Source organism: Gambusia affinis, linkage group LG17 (assembly GCF_019740435.1).
Source record: "Gambusia affinis linkage group LG17, SWU_Gaff_1.0, whole genome shotgun sequence".
Lineage (NCBI taxonomy): Eukaryota > Metazoa > Chordata > Actinopteri > Cyprinodontiformes > Poeciliidae > Gambusia > Gambusia affinis.
The window spans coordinates 12,822,454-12,841,314 of record NC_057884.1 but is presented as its reverse complement, the minus strand read 5'-3'; positions in this window follow the sequence as shown (position 1 = coordinate 12,841,314).

The following is an 18,861-nucleotide window of genomic DNA, read 5'->3' as shown; positions in this document are numbered from 1 at the left end:
GTCTGTGCAGATATGCGTGCATGCGTTTCATTTTCTTTCCCGAGGAGCCATCGCTGCAGTCTGGCTCTCCTCCCTTCTCTGTAAGCTCCCACCGATGATAAGATTGCCAGGCTATCGCTCTCAAGGCAAAAGAGCACTTGAAGAATGACAGAGGCAACATGAATGACATCTGCCGCTCCACTGTCTGCATTTTTGCATAAACATATACAAAGGACATTTAAAAGTAAGTCATTTCTGGGGCGTGCTGTGGTGGCGTAGGGGATAGTGGAACCCACATTTGGAGGCCTTGAGTCCTCGTCGCGGGTTTGATTCCCAGACCCAACTGACATTTGCCGCATGTCTTCCCCCCTTTCCTGTCAGCCTACTGTCATATATATTTATATATAAATTATAAGTATATGTCAGTCACCCATAAAAAAATCTCTAAGGCCTGTCTTACATTGAACTAAAGATTTGATAATTTCCTATACTTTAAGTAAAATATTTTGTGAACTGGCAAGACAACATTACACCTTTCCAAAGGTGTGAATCACATTACATCTGGTGTTAAAAAAATATTTTTTTCTGGACCTTAATGACTTGCTGTATTTGCTGGGACCAAAAATTTTGCTCTTAGCCAGAAAATCCTGAAGGAGAATATCCAGCCATCAATTTGTGAGCTTAACCATAAGCGCACTTGATCCGAACTACGGCAGGAAGTCATTTTGTTTTTGTGAATGGGTTTTACAAAAACAAAATGAAAAATTTTGGAATGTCCTGGTCATTAGGACCTATGCCTAAATGAGATGCTGTGACATGGCATTCATTCTTGAAGACCCTCCAGTGTGACTAAATCAAAAATAATTTGGCAAAGAAAAATGGGTCAAAATTCAATCATGGCAATGCAATAGAGTCATTCAGTTAAAGCTTGTCGGCATTTGTTGCTGCTAAGGATGGCACAAGCTGCTTATGAGTGTAGGGAATGTGCATTTGTTCACTTAGCTCTTTTTTATATTAAAAAGTGAAGTAGTTACTTTAAAAATATGTTGTATGTACACAGGTTATTTATATATAATATTAAAATTCACTTCATAATCTAAAACATCTGTGTTTGTTTTTGGCCCCTTTTTTTCCAGGGGACCCTTAGCTCCACCTTTCCTTGCTTTCTCTTGGGCCGGCTCTGTCGACAGCAGAGAATCAAATCTATTATCCACTCCCCTATTTCTATTGGAGTTTATAGAAATCTGTTCAGTGCCCTTTGAGAATGGGTGGAGCTGGATATTGTTGGGTCAGAAACTGGTTAGCTGGGTTTACTGTCAAATTATAGAGCTGTGGCTTTGTTTAAAAAAATAAATAAATAAAGTTTGCGAACAACCTACCATGCAAACGCTCAGAGAACCCTGAATTTAGCTCAATCAAAAAGGAAAAAAGTTTGTAGTTGTTCCAGGACGGTTGTGCCAGAAACTCCTAATTAGAAAGCAGAAATGACTGTAAAGGTTACGTTGGCTGTTACAAAGTTACGGTGAGGTTAAAATGGAACCACATAGAGAATGTGAGCAAACCAATTTGAATTCATAAATCTGAACCTGAGCTGATGAGGTGTGATCAGATGAAGTTCAGAAATCATGATGAATAAACCTCTTATGATCAAAAACTTTAAATGTCAGGCTTTGGACTGCATAACAAACCCAAATGTTCTCCACTCTAATTGTGAGAGAACTATGTATAATCACTTATTATATTTTTGGTACTTCTACTGTTGAGAAGAAGATGATACAAATTTTAATGTCAATAACTTTGTGATAACTTCAGGTTATTTAGACAACTATGATATAAAAGCGATCTTATTTGAATCCTTAAAGAAATCTTTTGGCTGTGATCTTATGCGCCTGTCAAGCTGTAAATCTGAACACACCATATAAGAAATGAAAATTCACTTCAAGGACTATTTGGTCTAATACAAGCAGTGATGTGTGCCATGAAGGGAAACCCTACCAGCACGCAAAATTGTTTTGCTCCCCTTTTTGCCCCAGTAATCTTCCAGCACATTGCTGTTTTGTGTCTTTCTGACCACAAATCCTGTTTTGTGCAGTCCAAGTGGAACAATTACTGCAAATACAAACAATGCATTGAGTTAAAGCTACTTAAAATGAACAACATGAACCTACGGAGGAACTCTCAACACCGCCAATAAGCCTACGACATTCCAAAATGTATTTATTTTTTTCAACAACAGAGGATTCATTTTTACGAATGAGTGAGGCTACACAGGTTAGGGCTGTGAGTTGCACTGAGAGGGAAAACATGTTGGCATGCACATCAGTCCAAGGGTTTAGGATCAGAGGGGGTTATTTTTGGGGATGCTCGGTCAGAAAGTCCTTATAAAGAGGTCTTCTCTCGGTGGATGGAAAGTGGGTTATCAGCTCCACTGTCGCTTCTCAATGGGCCCAACTCGTTTGCATCTAGTCAACACCTTCCACGTTTCCCTCTCAGACACAGAAGTCACTCTATATCTCCCTAAAGTGTCACATGGTCTTCACCTGTTCTGGTTACTCACTCTTATATATAGAAAAATAAGCAACTTATATTTTCACCAACTTTAAGCTTCTCTTTACTGTTAGCCGTTGTACAATTCACAGTGACTGTGACAACAGACAGAGCCGTATTTCTCTAATCTCCTTACAGTTGGTTGTGCATGATTTAAGTGCATTCTTGATTGGGGGCTACTTCATCTGTTTCAGACTAATAATACATTCTCATTCTTTTTCTGCAACTTATTTCTGGTTGCTTGTCGAAGGAATGATCAAAACCCCACTCTCTTTTCAGCTTGAGAGAGATGTCTGTCTCCTTGTGGCTACTCACTTCATTTATCTTGCCCAGGATCAGAGAAACCCTGAAAATCAAAAATAATCACTGACCTCCAATGCATTAGTAGAACTTAAGAAAAAAAATTATACAGAATCCTTAAGAAAATGGGCACTCCAAATAAATATTAATTTGAAATGCCCAGGAAATTAATTTAGTAAGAGGAGATTTATGGAGAGCCAAAATGCACTTCACTAGTATTGCATCTTACCAAATAAATATAACAAAGAATGAATGATGAAAGAAAAAAATAAGATGTCTATCACTTTGATTATGTGTTCTGTTCTGAAAAACAATTTGTATTTGATAACTAGTAGTATAAATATTTACAATTATTATTTTGATGTAGCTTTGTTAAGTTTATATTTATAGATAAAATGATTTTATCCATCTTTATACTCAGTTGAATACACTTGTCACCAAAAGGGGGCAGTATAGTCACTGTCTAAAGTCTGACGGAATGGCCTCCGAGTTAGTCAGTCAGGTTACACAGGCCTGCCATCCTGGGTTAAACCCTGAGTGTTTCAGAATGAGATTTAAAAAACAACATATTTTTAAGAGTAAACTCTTGTCTGGAGAGGAAACGCTGGTGTTAATCTCCAGGAATCACTTTCTTTTTGATAAAAAGCTTTAGCAAAATTCTCAGAGTTATTCGGGATCATTTTGACCTTACTAGGTGTCACAAACATCTGGCATTTTTGGTAGTTTTAACAAAGGCAGGTTTAGAGTGTGTTAGTCTGTTAAACTAAGAGTTTTCATTTGCTTAGGAAAAGTTTTTGCATTTCATTTCTTTTCTTTTCTTCCTGCTTTTGCCTTTTCCACCACACCAGATCCCCCGATAGCATGCGAGGCCCTGACCACCATCACAGCATGGCGCCAAGAGGGGTAAGGCTCTCATGTCAGTGTGTGTTTGTGCATCTGTGTGTGTGCAGCAGCAAATTTGGAGGGCAAGGACCCCGGATATGTTGTGGAAGTGTGCAGTGGACAGGGGCCAGACAGGACGTGACCTTCTGAGGGAAGCTCAGTCAGCCTCATAGGCTAAGTTGCCATCAATCTGTTCTGATTGTCCCGCCTTCAGTGTACCACTTCAAATTCACTGGAGGATTAAATATGTGAGCCCGTCTTTGCATTGGCTTTTAATGTAAATTACCAACTGATAAACTGGATTACAGCATCAAGAAGAGTTGTAGTTATTGTAAATTGATACAAAAAAACACTGTTATGATAAATTGTAAATCAGTTTAATCAATAAAGTTGTAATGGTTTGCATCTCAAATTAACATGTCATTTTCATACATTTTCAGGAAAGAATACTGAAGAAATGCATAAAATGACAGATACTGAGAAAGTAGTTCAACATTTTGTTATTTGTAATGACAAACAAGCAATGAACTGAGAAAAAGTTTGTTTTATGGGCACTGAAATGGCTAGCAGCAGCACAGAATACATGAGTAAAAATTGGGCAAGTTTCACACCCAAACAAGCTGATTATTAAGATCATTTTGATTATCTAGTTTATTAAAGAACAAGAAAAAACTCAAAACAAAAAGCAGGACTAAAAATTGTTGGTGGGTAAGCGTTTCCCTGCCACCTCAGATTTTAAAAGATCATGTTGCTAGGATGTTTCACTTTAGCATCAGCATTGTGACCGCAAAACTTAAAGTATAATCCAGACTTTTGATAAGTTGTTTTAACCAAGTGGAAGGTAAATCTTTTCCATCTAAGCCACTGCTCAGACATAGCATTGGTGCTAAATTCAAACTTGCTAGCAATTGCTAAATCTGGTTTGTTATAGCAACCTCTCACAACTAGATACAAACTTAAATATTTACTCTAAAACAGACACTTTCTGAACCAATTGTTATTTTTTTTTAAACTTTCACTTAGAATACATGACATAATCGTTCACAATATAACCAATCAACCCTACTTCTGCTAGCAACCATGGACGACTGAGAATACTTGATCTAAATGTTTAGAGAAGATTTAATACAGAAATAAATGAGCTAATATTATTATAACTGAATGATTAAAGAACATTAAAGTTACAAATTAATATAACAGTTGTTAATGCAAATGTCTAGAATTTTAAAGGATCATTTTCAAAACATTGTCCCAAATCCCTTTGCTTAGAGCACCTACAAATGTAATTGACCTGCACATTTTGTTCCAGTTTTTAGCACTTAATTTGCGGTTTAATTACAGACTGCAACTCTGTTGAGTGCCTGTTGACCATACGTTCTTCTAGTGTTTTACCGGGACCACTTTCATCACTCTCAGTCCTTTGCAACTCCAGATCAAAGCAGTTAATTTTTCCTCCTCTGCATGCTGACCTGAGTCGAACCTGCTCCTCGGACAAATGACCAACAGGTCAGGATCTCAGTTCCGCTCAGAGTAGGGGCCAAGGCCCTGCGACTGACCTTGCAGAAAAGGCAGAAAGCTGTTAGAAGGCTGTTATTTTTGAACAAACAGCTCTTCTAATGTGGAGGGTTACATTTTTTAGTTTACAATTTCAATTTTTTGGTGGTAAATGCCAATGCCATCTACATAAAAGTTCAATTTAGTTCCGTGTCTATTAAGGCAGATCTCACCATTTGGTCTCCAACTTCAATTTGCAATTTTTAAAATATATTCTTTATAGTCACATGATTTTAAACAATGCAACTCTGATTTAAAGCAGGCAAACAAGCTTGAGATGTAGGAAGAAGATAAGAGTTCTTCAGCGTACAAACGTTTTGGTGTTTTCCGTGTCTTGGGGGAAAAAAAAGCCCAAAGGTGCTAATTAACAGGCCTGTCAGTGGTTCCTTGAAGTGAAGTGAACTTGCCGATAACCGGAGTGGCTGATGGAGGAAACTTGACGGGCACTTGAGCCATCTGGAACTTGTTCTCCTAAAACGCCAAGATGCGGCACAAAACATGGCACTGACGGTGAAAATCGAAGCACAGGTACAGATGGACAATATGGCTTTAATGTGCAGTTACCATTGTATTGAGAGGTTTTGAAGATAAGCAGGTAAAACCTCTAACTTTCTGCATTTACGGTAAATAAAAACAAATTCTTTAGAATAAGACGAAGACAAATTTGCTCCTTCGTTTACAGTGGTGCGGCTCTGCTGTAAACCAGGCAATCTTTTGTGTCCGGAGGGTCTTTGTAGCTCATCTCATGCAGGTAATCAACCATCATTCTTTCATGAGGCTGTGAGTGTTCAGGAGAGACGCTAGAGCTCCCCCGCTGCTTCTGCCAGCAATACATCCTGCTACACGTTAGGAAACATGACAACTGCACTCCCTCCCAGTTCAGTGCACCTGAAGACACGCCTCTGCCACATGACATGATAGGTCACATCTCCTGCTGCTACGCTGCACTCGAAGAGGTATAGATCCCAGATTTCTGCATAGTTACGATTTGTAATATTGAAATTAAGAAAAAAAATCTAACTTCTATTTTGAGACTTTTTAAAGTGTGGGAAATCCCACTTAAACCATTAATTGTGTTTAAATAGTGACAAACATTTTTTATTAAAATGCAAATGGAGTTATTTTAGAATTTATGACTTACATTTAAAAATTGATCCGTAGCTAGAATTTTTTTTTTCATAATTAATGGCTTTCTTTTTCTTTGGGGTATGCCCAGTCCTCTGGGCCGCTCCTCAAGATGGGAAAGACAAGGCAGGATGTCACTCAGATAAGACAGTGAGTCTTAATCTCTACAAGTAAGATAATGACTATTTATAAAACACCATAGACTATTTTCAGAAATCACTTTTTATCAGTCCGTCCCCAAATCAAGCAAAGAAATTATACGCAAAATCTCAATACATGTGTAGAATTTATTTATACAGACAGACAGGTGGATGTTGTTTGGGTAGGTATAATTACACCTTTTCTTATAGAACATTGATTTCTATTGTTGAAATAAAAAATGCTCAAACATTTTACTTTCAAAATTATACAACTCACAACTTTCTGACAACCAATTTAAAGAAATTTTATACTTAAAAAAGCTTTAGATTGATGCATGTTGCATGTAAATGGGAATATAAACTGCAATTTAGTGACCCTCATTTTTCTTGATCTCCAGTAAAACATGTGAGGAACAGTAATTCTTCCCCTTATGTGCTTTACAAGCAAATGCATGCTTGTAAATCACAGTGACTTTCTGCATTAGTGATTAAAGCTTTTAAATCACTTTCTAGCCTTTCTAAAGATGATTCGATGCCACAGCTACATATATATCTGACTACAGTGTCGAAGCAAACCTTACAGTAGAAAGCACAAGTCTGCTTGTTGCTGTACTGGGCAGCAAGTTGCAGCTCAAACACCTGTCGAAGTGTGAAAGCTTCGTCACACAGACAGAAGATTGAAGGGAAGTGATGTTCTACTTTTTGCTGTGTGTGTTCTTTGTAGTATTCTAAGAATTTTTGCTTTGACTATAGTAATTTATGGAATTACTGCTAAAACTAAACAAAAAAAAAAAAGGTTTGAGAAACACCTTTCAAATCCTTTGATTGAGCCCCCCATCATTTTCTTGCATTCCACTCATAAACTTCAATGTATTTTACTGGATTTCAAACAAAACAGTTCCTCACTGTGAACTGAATGGATACTGATGCACAAATATAAAACAGGCTTGCATTTATACTCAGTTTTTTTTAGTTTTTTTTTTTTTTTGCCAAACACCCCATACATATAACTTGATGTATTCCTATATTTTCCTCCAGAAATAGTCTGAATTGGAGTCAAGATGGGGGAAGGTAAAAGTAGGGAAGCATTGGAAGAAAGATGCAGGATGAAAAAGGCTAAGACTTTTCTGAAACTTCACCATACAGCAGAATAACATCCCTCACTATACAGCCACAGAAATAATGAAGTAGTTTAGGTCAAAGCATATAAATTTGTTAGAATTGCCCAGTCAAAACTGAGGTTTAAATTCATTTAAACATTATGAATATGACAAGACTTGAAAACCTACAAATTAATGTTCACAGATATTTTCCCTCCAATCAAATTTAAAATGAACTATTCTGCAAAGAAGAAAGGGCAAAAACTAGTAGGACTATATCCCAAATGACTGTCATCTGTAATTGTAGTGATAAACTGTTCCAACAATTAAAAGGAAAAACATTCCAAAAATGTTTACTTGTCAAAAACATTTGAATACTATTTATCATTTTGCTTCTTTGTGATTGTCATAAAATAAAATCACAATAAAATACAGTCAAGCTTGTCGTTGACAAAGTACGAATAATGAAATGTGTTAATAACACATACTTACTGTACATTTGTGAAATGAAATGTCAGATGATTGCTTATTTGAGACGTTTATGCTATTTTTTTCTTGTGGTTTGCACTTTACAATACTGTATAAAACTTAGGCAACCTCCTTTCAGTTGCTAATAAGTAGTAAAAAAAAAAGTCATTAATTTAATCTACAAGATTGTGCCTTAAACTGATATCCACTCAGAAAGGTAAATCTCTTGATAAATCACCTGCTGTTTTCTGAGCTTGCTGTACTCTTGATAACTCAAGTTATCCTCCTGCTCCCATATATCTTTATAATTAAGTGTATGTCTGCACTAATGTGCGTGTGTGTGTGTGTGTGCGCGCGTGCATACGTGTGTGGATTCACATATCATTTGCGTGCCTGCGTCCGTAAGACACGGTATTATCAGTGTGGTTCACTGGCTCAGCAGAAATGGTTGAAATGATATCCAGAGCTCAGACATCAAACACATGAGGCCGGTTGAGTTATGGTGCATCGATCGAGCGCAAGAACAAAGGAGAGCAATGGTTAACGGGATGGAAATGAGAGAAGAAAGAGATAGATGAGGCAGACAGAAGACAAGCAGTCCGAGGTCTGCAGTGAATTCTGTTTGGGGTCTTAGCTCTGGGGTTTATGTCAGTCAGGATCTGCAGGAAAAGTTGCTCCCTTGAGAACGAGAATAAAAAGAAAGAGAGGGAGAGCGAGAGGGCGATGCAAGCGGGTGTGTGGGGCACTAAGGGTCTAGATGATAGGTGACATTAACCAGCTCCCCTCTTGGCTCGGCTGTCAATTCCTCGCTTTCTCTTCTTGCAGCGACGAAACTCAACAAAAGTGTGTTTTTTTATCTTCTTTTTAAAACAATAGCCTACTGTCAAGTGGTGCTTTTGACTGTGCATGGACGTCAATTTTCTGTTTGCGTCTGTTTTTCTAAGCCGTTACAACGGTACATGTGCACATGTCTGGATGGTGATGAATAACCAGACCCTCCTTGGTTATCTTCACTTCCTTTAGAGTTTCAAGTGAGAGCCAGATGTAGCTATTTATCTTAATCTTTCCTCTCATTCCGCCTTGATATAGTTGGAGGCCATTTCTCTTTTCATTACATTATCAAGCATTAGAAGGACATGTTGTCATGAGAAAATAATCAACATCTGTTGAACATTGTCATCGTTATAGATGTAAAGAGCAGAAAAGCAAATATTGCAACAAAAGCTGAAATAATCAGGAATCAGGAGAACAGAAAATTTGAAACCCTCATGTACACATAAAAATTGTATTTCTTGTAGTCAAATTGACGCTAATGCATTTGAGATGTAATTGAATAAAAGCTTTTTGAGACAAAGTGTTGGATGAGGGGAAGTGGGACTCCTCACACTTGTGTAAGCACCAGCTAAGTGATGTACATTACATATTTATTAAAACAGTCCTCACCAGTTTAAGTAATCATTTTATTCACTCTTTTGTATTTATTGAAAACTGGTTAGAAATTCAGAAAAGACAAATATGGAAAGCACCAAAATCTAATGATTATGTAAAAAAAACCCAAAAACCCGCATTAGACCAAAGTAGCCAACAAACTGCCACAAACCTCACATCCAGCAAGAAGCCATTAATTTGCCTCCTGCACCACATACTGACAGCGCGTGCGCCCACGTGCTTTTGCGTGCAATTAACAGATTTTAGATGGTGTCATCCTCAGGCGATGACAGACCATGAGCTATGGAGCTTCTGTGACGAGGAGCACGCCTCAGATACAAGCACCACTTCAAATAGCCTATGTCAACATTTTCAGGGTCGCAAATGACGCTGTGAACCGCACTTTAGTTAAAAAGAAGGGGAGCGTCAAAGCCGCTCGTGTGATCCGTGTCATTGGGCGATTCGGAAGAGAGGGAGCCGACGCACCGCTGTGAAGAGAAATGATTCATATCTTGTCTGAGCAACTGGGTTTTACTCCAACCCTGCCTCTACACATTTAGTTTGATTCATGAAAACATATGAATTTAGAGGAATAAGGATTTATATGTATTCAAGAAATCAGAGAAATAAACAGTGGGAAAGTTTTAAAAGAATCATATCTTTCATTTAGAGAACCTGGTGAAAGTAAGTACATCCCTGAGCCTTTTCCATTTTTTTCAAAATACGACATTTGAAGAAACACAAAAATCTGTCCATGGAAATTTATGCATGCTTTTACAAATTATGTACAAATAGTCTGAATAGTAGTGCATGTAATTGAATACAAATTCAATCCAAAGTAAATACTACACACCTTTTGGGACTTAGATTTAGATTTTGTTGGGCCTGTCTAACATGAATATGATTTAATATTTAGCCCTCCATTGTGTGGTTGTGTGTTTAGTGTTGCTGTCCTACTGAAAGGTGAACAAGTGTCCTAGTTTCAAGTTTTCTGCATCCTCTCAGATTTTCTTTCAGGATTGCTCTGTTTTTAGATTCATCCATCTGTCGGTCTGTCTCCTGTGTCTTTTGATCTTCATCTTGTTTTGTTCACTTCATCTTGTTTTGTTCACTAACAAACTTCTTATGCGCTCACAGAACAGCTGTGTTTATACTTAACGTATTAATAGGGTTTCTTCTCTAGAATCATTGTTTAGACTCAATTTTATTTGGAGGTTTCAATGGAAAGGGGGTGGAAGTTAATTGCGTTCTACACGACAATTTTAAAAGAAAACAAAGTAAATTTTTTTTTTTAGCTTTGCAATCAGCCATTATTTTGTGTTTGTCAGGTAAAATACCCTGAAACGCTTTAAGATTGGATGGCAAAATGTTCAGAGGGTGGCATTTGCCAGGCACTGCATCTGTTTTTCTAAAGTGATACCGAAATATAAATATTCAAGAAACATTTTATGGCCCTTTTGCAAAAGTGGTGCTTTTATACAGCATTAATAAGCCACATGAGTTTTTTTTTTTAAATAGTATAGTTTGAGTGCAGAAGGTATGTGCTCATTGCATGCATACTGACCAAAAAAAAAAAAAAAAATCACATGGCTTCTCTTTATGTATGCACGCTCTCAGTGTGGCTTCCTTCACTGAGGTGCAGCAATGGATAATAAACAGGTCTCTCAGGTTGGATTTTATAGTTTTTCCAGACTTGTGAGTTCAGCAAAGAAGTGCATTAGTTCTTTCCTTCCTGATTCATTTCATTGGCTGTTTCCATGAACATACCTTTGTTATGGGCACGGTCGGTCAGGCTGCTTTGAATGGCTGTGTCAATACCAGAGACGGAAATCTGGTGGCTGCATGCGAGGTCCAACACTGCACAAAGTGTTCAGTAGCCTGAGCTACAGCTTTGGTAAAGCGTTTCTTTTCCATTCGTCTGTTCTGGTATATAATATTTTATTAGAGGCAGCCACAAACACAGCTTGTTAGTCTTGTGCTCCATAAACGATTTTTGGAGAAACACACCTATTTAGGGCAGTGCAATATAAGCTATATTTTAATCAAACTACCCTGTTTTATGTAAATGAACAACCGAGTTGTGTACTCTTTTAATTATGCATGTAGCACTCATTATCTCATGATGTGCAGCATGAATGCGTGCATGCGTGAATTGATTCAAACAATTAATTACAGTTGGAGACATTTTCTCACATGTCCAGTGCAGTTCAGGTTACTATGGACATATATAAGTACATTTTGTAATATATTTAGAGTTGGCTACTCTCTAATGTATTTAGAATTGTTGTTAATTGCAGTTGTGGACAATTTAATTTCAGTGAAATCAACCATCCACATCCTGACCCAGTCCGTTGTGTGGAGGATAGAGATTGAACGGTGGCGACTGGGAGGAGAAAGAGGGAGGGAGAGCCTACGAGCGAATTCTTGTCCAAACATTCTGCACGCGGATTTGTATTCATTGCACCCCTGCTGCTATTGATATCATTACGCAGGGTGCTCATGCTGCGAGGAGGGGGCAGGGACTTGCAACGGGGAGGTCATGGAGCCGCAGGCCCTAATGAGAAGTGACACTGGCTCCAGGTCGGCCAAGCATCCACCGGATTTCAATGGGAGCCGCTCTTTCCCAGTCAGCGCATTAGATCAAAGATCATTACCTGCTAATCAAAACACATGAATGTATGGACTTTTTTTTCTTTTCCTCTGATCTCAGTGCTAAGGAGCTATACAGATGGAAGAGACAGCACCAGCGGCTCGTCTAGATGGGCGCCCACCCTGACTCGTTGAAAACAGACAGATAACCATTGATACATTCATCACTCTGTTTTGAATTCTTTATCAGCTGCTTACTATTTAAATAAATACTGCATTCCCAATTCACATGTTTAGCATTAGTGAAAGTGAGCGCAGCATGCTCTAAAACATGCTTGCATACGTACATTTACAAAATATGTAAATATAATGCCTCTCCTAGTTAACAGCTATGTTCTAAAACAAGTTTCTTGCAAGTTTCTTCCATCTTCAAATGTGACCGGCTTCACTGTCGCTGCTGACAAAAAATACATGCATCGTTTAGGTACCACCGTCATGCTTCAAAGTGGTGATGGTGGTTAAATGTTCTAATGAGATGTGCAGTGTTAAATTTCACACATTGTTTTGCATGAAGGCCAAAAAGTTTATTTAACTTTTTCATGTGGTGTTCCTTTATTTGTCTCACAAACCTCTGAGGCCTTCCCTGAACATCTGCATTTATCAATCAATCAATCAATCAATCAATCAATCAATCAATCAATCAATCAATCAATCAATCAATCAATCAATCAATCAATCAATCAATCAATCAATCAATCAATCAATCAATCAATCAATCAATCAATCAATCAATCAATCAATCAATTTATTTGTATGGCATATTGCAGCATCAAGGCGGCTCAAGATTACAAAGTTATAAAGATAACACTGTACAGTCAACAACTGAACAAACATTACATTTTGATGAGTGCCATTACCAAAATCACACAGATCAAATATGTTGGTCAATGTTTCATTTGTTATGGTTCAAAAGCGCATCTGAACAGGTGGGTTTTTAGTGTTGATGTAAAGGAATTCGGTGTTTCAGCAGCTCTGCAGTTTTCTGGAAGTTTGTTCCTGATTTGTGTGGTACAGAAGTTGAATTCTGCTTCTCCATGTCTGGTTCTGGTTCTCGGGAACTGGTTTGTATAGAAATGAAGTCACACATTGTAGGACTCAATTTACTAAGTAGGTTTCCTCTGAAGGGAAGTGGTTGGAACTTTGTGAAATGTTTTTCAAAAGAGTTGATCATTTCTTCCATTTCACTATTACTTACCAACAATAAAGTACATAGAGGTTTATGATTGAAACTGGCCAAAACGGAGCAAAATTAGAGCAGCATAAGTACTTTTGCAAGTCGCTATATGTCTCCTGTTAAATCACTTTCCACTGCCGCACAAGTCTCAAGTATGTATGAGTGCATTGTCCACTTAGATCTCATAGGGAGCATAGTAGAATTGAGGGATAGCAGAAATGTGTCGCCTCTGAGTAAAAGCCTGAGTCTTCAAATGTCAAATCCGCTTGGACAACATGGGACAGGACAGGAGCAAGGGGGATCACAGAGAGAGAGGGGTGGAGGCGGGGGGCTGTGGAGGATATTCTTATTCTGTACTAAAGGCTCCATGGCCCATTAATCGTTTGTTTGAGTTTCCGCCCTAGCGAGCATGTCATGTCTCCATTAGAGCGGGTTTGTTGCTTCTCTGTCTGCCTCTTGGCAGCAGGGGGCTCTCACACATCTCATTTGGCCATGCTCTGCTGTCTGGTGCCTGGCAGACTGATCTCAGTCTGTGTGTGTGAGCTCATATGCACGTTTGGGCGGCTTAGATTGGACAAATGTACATAACAGAAATTCATGTCTTAAGACTACTTGTCCTTTTGATATAAACTTTGTAGTATAAGGTACCAATTACAGTGTGAGCTATTGCAATAAACCTGATTATTGTCAACTTTTTGACACTCACTATTACAGTTCATGGAATTCTCACCAATAAAAATCTATTCATAAGGAATAACTATCAGTTTTAGGTTTGCAAAATCTTTCTAAACTTACATTTTAATGACATTTCAGGTTATTGTTTCTATTTGAAATAATGTGTTAATGGGTTTGATTTGGGCCAAAAGGATGAACAAAAAGTTCTGCCTTTCTAGATGACAAGTTGAAATGTTTTCTTGTTGTTTCTTTTTGTACAAATATTCCTTGTAAAACTCAGCAATGCAACATTCCAGCATGTCTGCCGGCTTACTTATGCTGGGCTTTCTGGTGAAGGAGCTGACCCATACTGCCTCGGCCTATCTTGATGTTAGTTTGACCATTGACCTGAGACTATGCTGTAGACATCAGCCTGCTGACCTGTCAGATGGGCCCCTTTATTCCCGTGACCCACGGAGCCTTCCCCTTTAAGCTGAAATATGGCCACCAAGCCTACAGAAGCCAGCCAATTAGGAAGTGGAAAGAAATCAGAGTGGTACAATGAGCCGAGACTAATAGAGTCCTCTTTATCTGCCGCCTGCCCGTCTGCCTGCCAAGGTTCCTTTTGCCAATTTCATGTCCGTATCTCTGCGTTGCTGAAAAACTCTTGGTTGGATCTGTTCCTGGAAACAGGTTTAAAGTACCCACTATTAAAGCAGGAACACAATCAAGCAACTTGAACATAACAGCTGAGTCTTGAGGGATTAAAACAGATGATATGTAATGCATCAAATGCACTTTGTAGGCAAAACACAAAAAAATAGAAAGTCTTAAGTTTTCAATCAATATCTGAGGCTGTTTAAGTGTTAGAGATATATTGATTTGTATTCTTGGACGCAGGGTAACTTTGCCATGGAAATGTTTTCAATTATAAACAGTTGTTTTTTGTTAGAAAACATTGGCATATGTTTGCTGAAGTAACTGTTTCTCAGATCAAACCATGCAGAAAAGAGTGTTTACCTTTGAATAGGTTTTTATTTGGAGGTAGAGACATAAGCCAGTGCTCACATTTATTATCAGAAATCTAATTCAGAAAACCTGCGCTTCTCACATGTCCACTTCAAACGTTTTTCGGTTTATTTTCCTCTCGGTTTTACATAATACAATTACCATCCAAGGGCCTAAAAGTAGATTATGTCTTAAAACCAAAAAGTCAGAAACCTGCTCTGAGGTGCAGAGCGTGATTCTTGTTTCAACTGCCAATTTCTGTTTCATTTTTGAGGTTGGCAAATAGATTAAACGTCTTTAAAATATGGACTCATCTAAAGTTCAGACAAAACAAACAGTAAAACCCACTAATCTGCATTTTAATTTTTTTTTTTAAGCATTAATATTTAAATCTCAAACCAATTTTAACAAGTGTAACTTACAAGTGTAGAATACCTTCCATTCAGTAAAGTACATGAAACTTGTATCACACATAAAGAGAAATATTCCTTTTTCTTGTAATCTTGCTGATTGCAAAAAATCTCAGTGTCTCAGCATTTTGTAAAGAAGCTCAATGTGAGAAACTCATGGTGTAAACCTAAGTAGGTAATTAACTCAAAAGGTTTCCAAAGCTCATAAATGTTCTCTCAGTCTTGCTGACTTGGCTACACAATCCTAAGAAAAACAAAGACTGTTCAGAAGAAAGTCATTGATCCCACCATTAAGAGGGTATGTCACAAAAGGTAATTGCAAAAGACACTGGTTTGGTACAGTTTGCCGTGTCCAAGCACATTCATAGGAAGGTAAGTGGAAGGAAAGATGCACCAGCAACAGGAATAGCAGGAGCTTTGTGAAAGGATTGTCAAGCAAAACCCATTCAGGTTGAGACTGAAGTCACGCATTAAGAGTTTCCTCAGGCTGATTTCATTTACCAAGCGACATTGCCAAATAGTATGAAAAGCAAGAAAAGCATGGTTCCATGGCCATGAAGTTAATAGGTTGGGCTCTTTAAGGCACAGGTGTCAAAGTCCAGTCCTCAAGGGCCACTGTCCTGCAGTTTTTAGATGTGCTACAGGTACAAAACACTGGAATGAAATGGCATAATTACCTCCTCCTTATGTGGATAAGTTCTCCAGAGCCTTGCAAATGACCTAATTATTATATTCAGGTGTGGTGTAGCAGAGGCACATCTAAAAGTTGCAGGACAGTGACCCTCGAGGACTAGAGTTTGAGACCTCTGCTTTAAGGCAAAGGAAAACAACCAGGAAGACAAAACTTTTGCTCCAAAAAGCCCTAATTTAAAAGAGGAGTTTCAAATACCTGCTACTGATTTATTTATAATTTTCTTTAAATAAATGTCGGCAACTTTGGAAACAGTTTCAAATCTAATTTTTAGTGTTATTGGTAGTAAATGTATAATGTTGCATGCCATCCATGCATCTTGTGATGTGCTCAGAAAAAGAAAACTTCTGTTGTTTTCTACTTTGAAACCTTCTTTTTAAATACCGCAAACTTTTCCTGATGTCACGCTATCTTTCATGCTTTGTTACTTTTACTTGTACACGACAAACTCTACGCAAGTGTTTGCATTCTTAAGCAATTCAGGCATGCAGAAGCAAAGAGCAAAGCCAAGTCTGTTTCAGTTTAGAAAACAAGGAAAACCATCTCATGGGGTGCGTCTTCAAATGATTTGCTGCACATTTGAATTGCTTGTTCAGCACTGAAGCACTCTTTTTTTGTCTGAATCCCAAAGGAGAATGGAAGAGTGCCACCAAAGGCAACAAATAAACTAGGGGCAAAATCAATAGCTCAGTGGAGTGGAACTATTGTAAAACGTTAGCAGCAATTTCTCACCTTGTTTTTCTGAAACCCAGCTAATGCCCCCTTTTCCTCTGGTCTGTGCTGGACGGATCTGTCCCTTGTATCTGGTCATGCTTTGTTACCTTTTGGACCTTTCACAAAGTCAGCTGCAAAAGTAAAACTTTAGTTGTGTATCAAAGCCATTCTTATCTTGTGTTTCAGACTTAAATTTACTGTAAATGCAAAACTGCCACTGCATAAAACAGAAAAAAATGTATGGAGAAATAAAAATGTAGATGTCTTCAAATATTTTCCTCTGCTGCCAGCAATATAATTTCTTTTTCTTTAGACTTCTTTCATAGGTGGATGAAGAGGATAACATATAAATTAATATAAAATATGAATTGAAATTTTGCTGGCGATGAAGACCTTGATCCAAAGCTCAGATTTTATTCCAAATCTTTGTCATATCAAGAGACAAAAGCAATGATCATGTTCACACTAGAAAGACCTGTCCTGCTGTTGCCATTATGTTTCCTAAGGTGCATCACATGTAAGTGGCTACATACACATACAGCCATCAGTATGAGTGTATTTCAGATGTCAGATAAAAGTGTCACACTGATGAGAAGCAGCCTTGGTTATTTTTACCTCAGGATCCACTTCGCTCCATTGACGAAGATAATAAAGATGGACTCAAGCATAGCTACAGGTCCCCTACATTTTTAATGGCCTTCAATGAGCAGAAGGTACTTTGGTAAGCACTAAGTGTTATGGTTTGTACACAGATCTCTCTACTAAGGCACAAACAGCCCTTTGCACCATATGTTTTTGCACTTATCCTTTTACATGACTATTGTCAGTTTGAGGTTAAGTCGCAAATGTTAGTTTTTGCTCAAAGGAATGTTGAAGAAAAGGCTTCATTAAAAAACTAGAAGCCTTTGCATTATGTCTATTATTGCTAAGTGCAATTATAACTATCAATGCCTGTTTGCATAAACAGAAAACTCATGATAACCATGAATTAAATGGTGGCATGTGGGAGGTTTTCAGAGGTCTTTGTGTGTATATTGGTAACTTGAAAATAAAAGTACAGGAAGTAGTTTATTTTGAAAAATATTATCCAAGTGGTTGGATCAAGCATGAGTACAAAACAATAGCGTAAATATCACAACGACCCTTGAATGACTGGATGATTGCAAATACATCAATTTGCATGAAAAAACTATATAGGCACCCTTCTGTCAAAATTTAATTTCACTGCTTATGTCAAGATCATGTAAGTTTTTCTTACGTTGATGAAAACTCAACATTACGTGTGGCTGGTTAGCACAACTGGTCAGAGTAGGGTTCTTATAATGCCAAGGTCATGGGTTCAATCCCTTACTGGCCAACAGAAATATAAAGTCTTCAGGAAATCTATTCTTGCAATCAATTATGGTCATTAATCACTCATAAATCATCCCAGATTAAATTTTGACAGAAAGGTGCCTATATAGTTTTTTTTTAATGGTATAATTAAGCACAATCATGGTCAAAAGAAAGGAGTCTCTCATTAATTTTAGGGGTTTATATACTTTGATCTTCTGTGTGGCTTGTGTTGTGCTCAGTTAAAACCCCAACTGTATTATTGTGTAAAACTATGGAGGTGAATCTGTTGTTTTGTGGCTTTTACAGCAAGATACTGTTCCAAAATGTATGGCCAGAGGAATACAGAAATGACATAAAATGCACTTTCTTCCTATGCCATTGCAGCAGGACCAGGTTCCCTAAGCACAAATACTTTGACATGACAAGACTTGGATGATTTATTAGGAATAATAGCTTACGAAAGTCAAACATTATTTTAGTTTAACAGACTTTACAGCACTGCACTAGCTACAGAGATGAAGCCATTTGGGGGTTTTTTTTGTTGCTTTTTTGTTAAGTAACTATAAATAGGAAATAAAAATTTAGCTTTCTTAGCCCTTTTATTGTAGCAGTTCTTGAACTCTCTACTCCATTCTCCTACTCTGCACATTCTCACAGCTTTTTTCCTTTGTCAAAGTGGCCCATGTTTCAGCACCTCAACTCA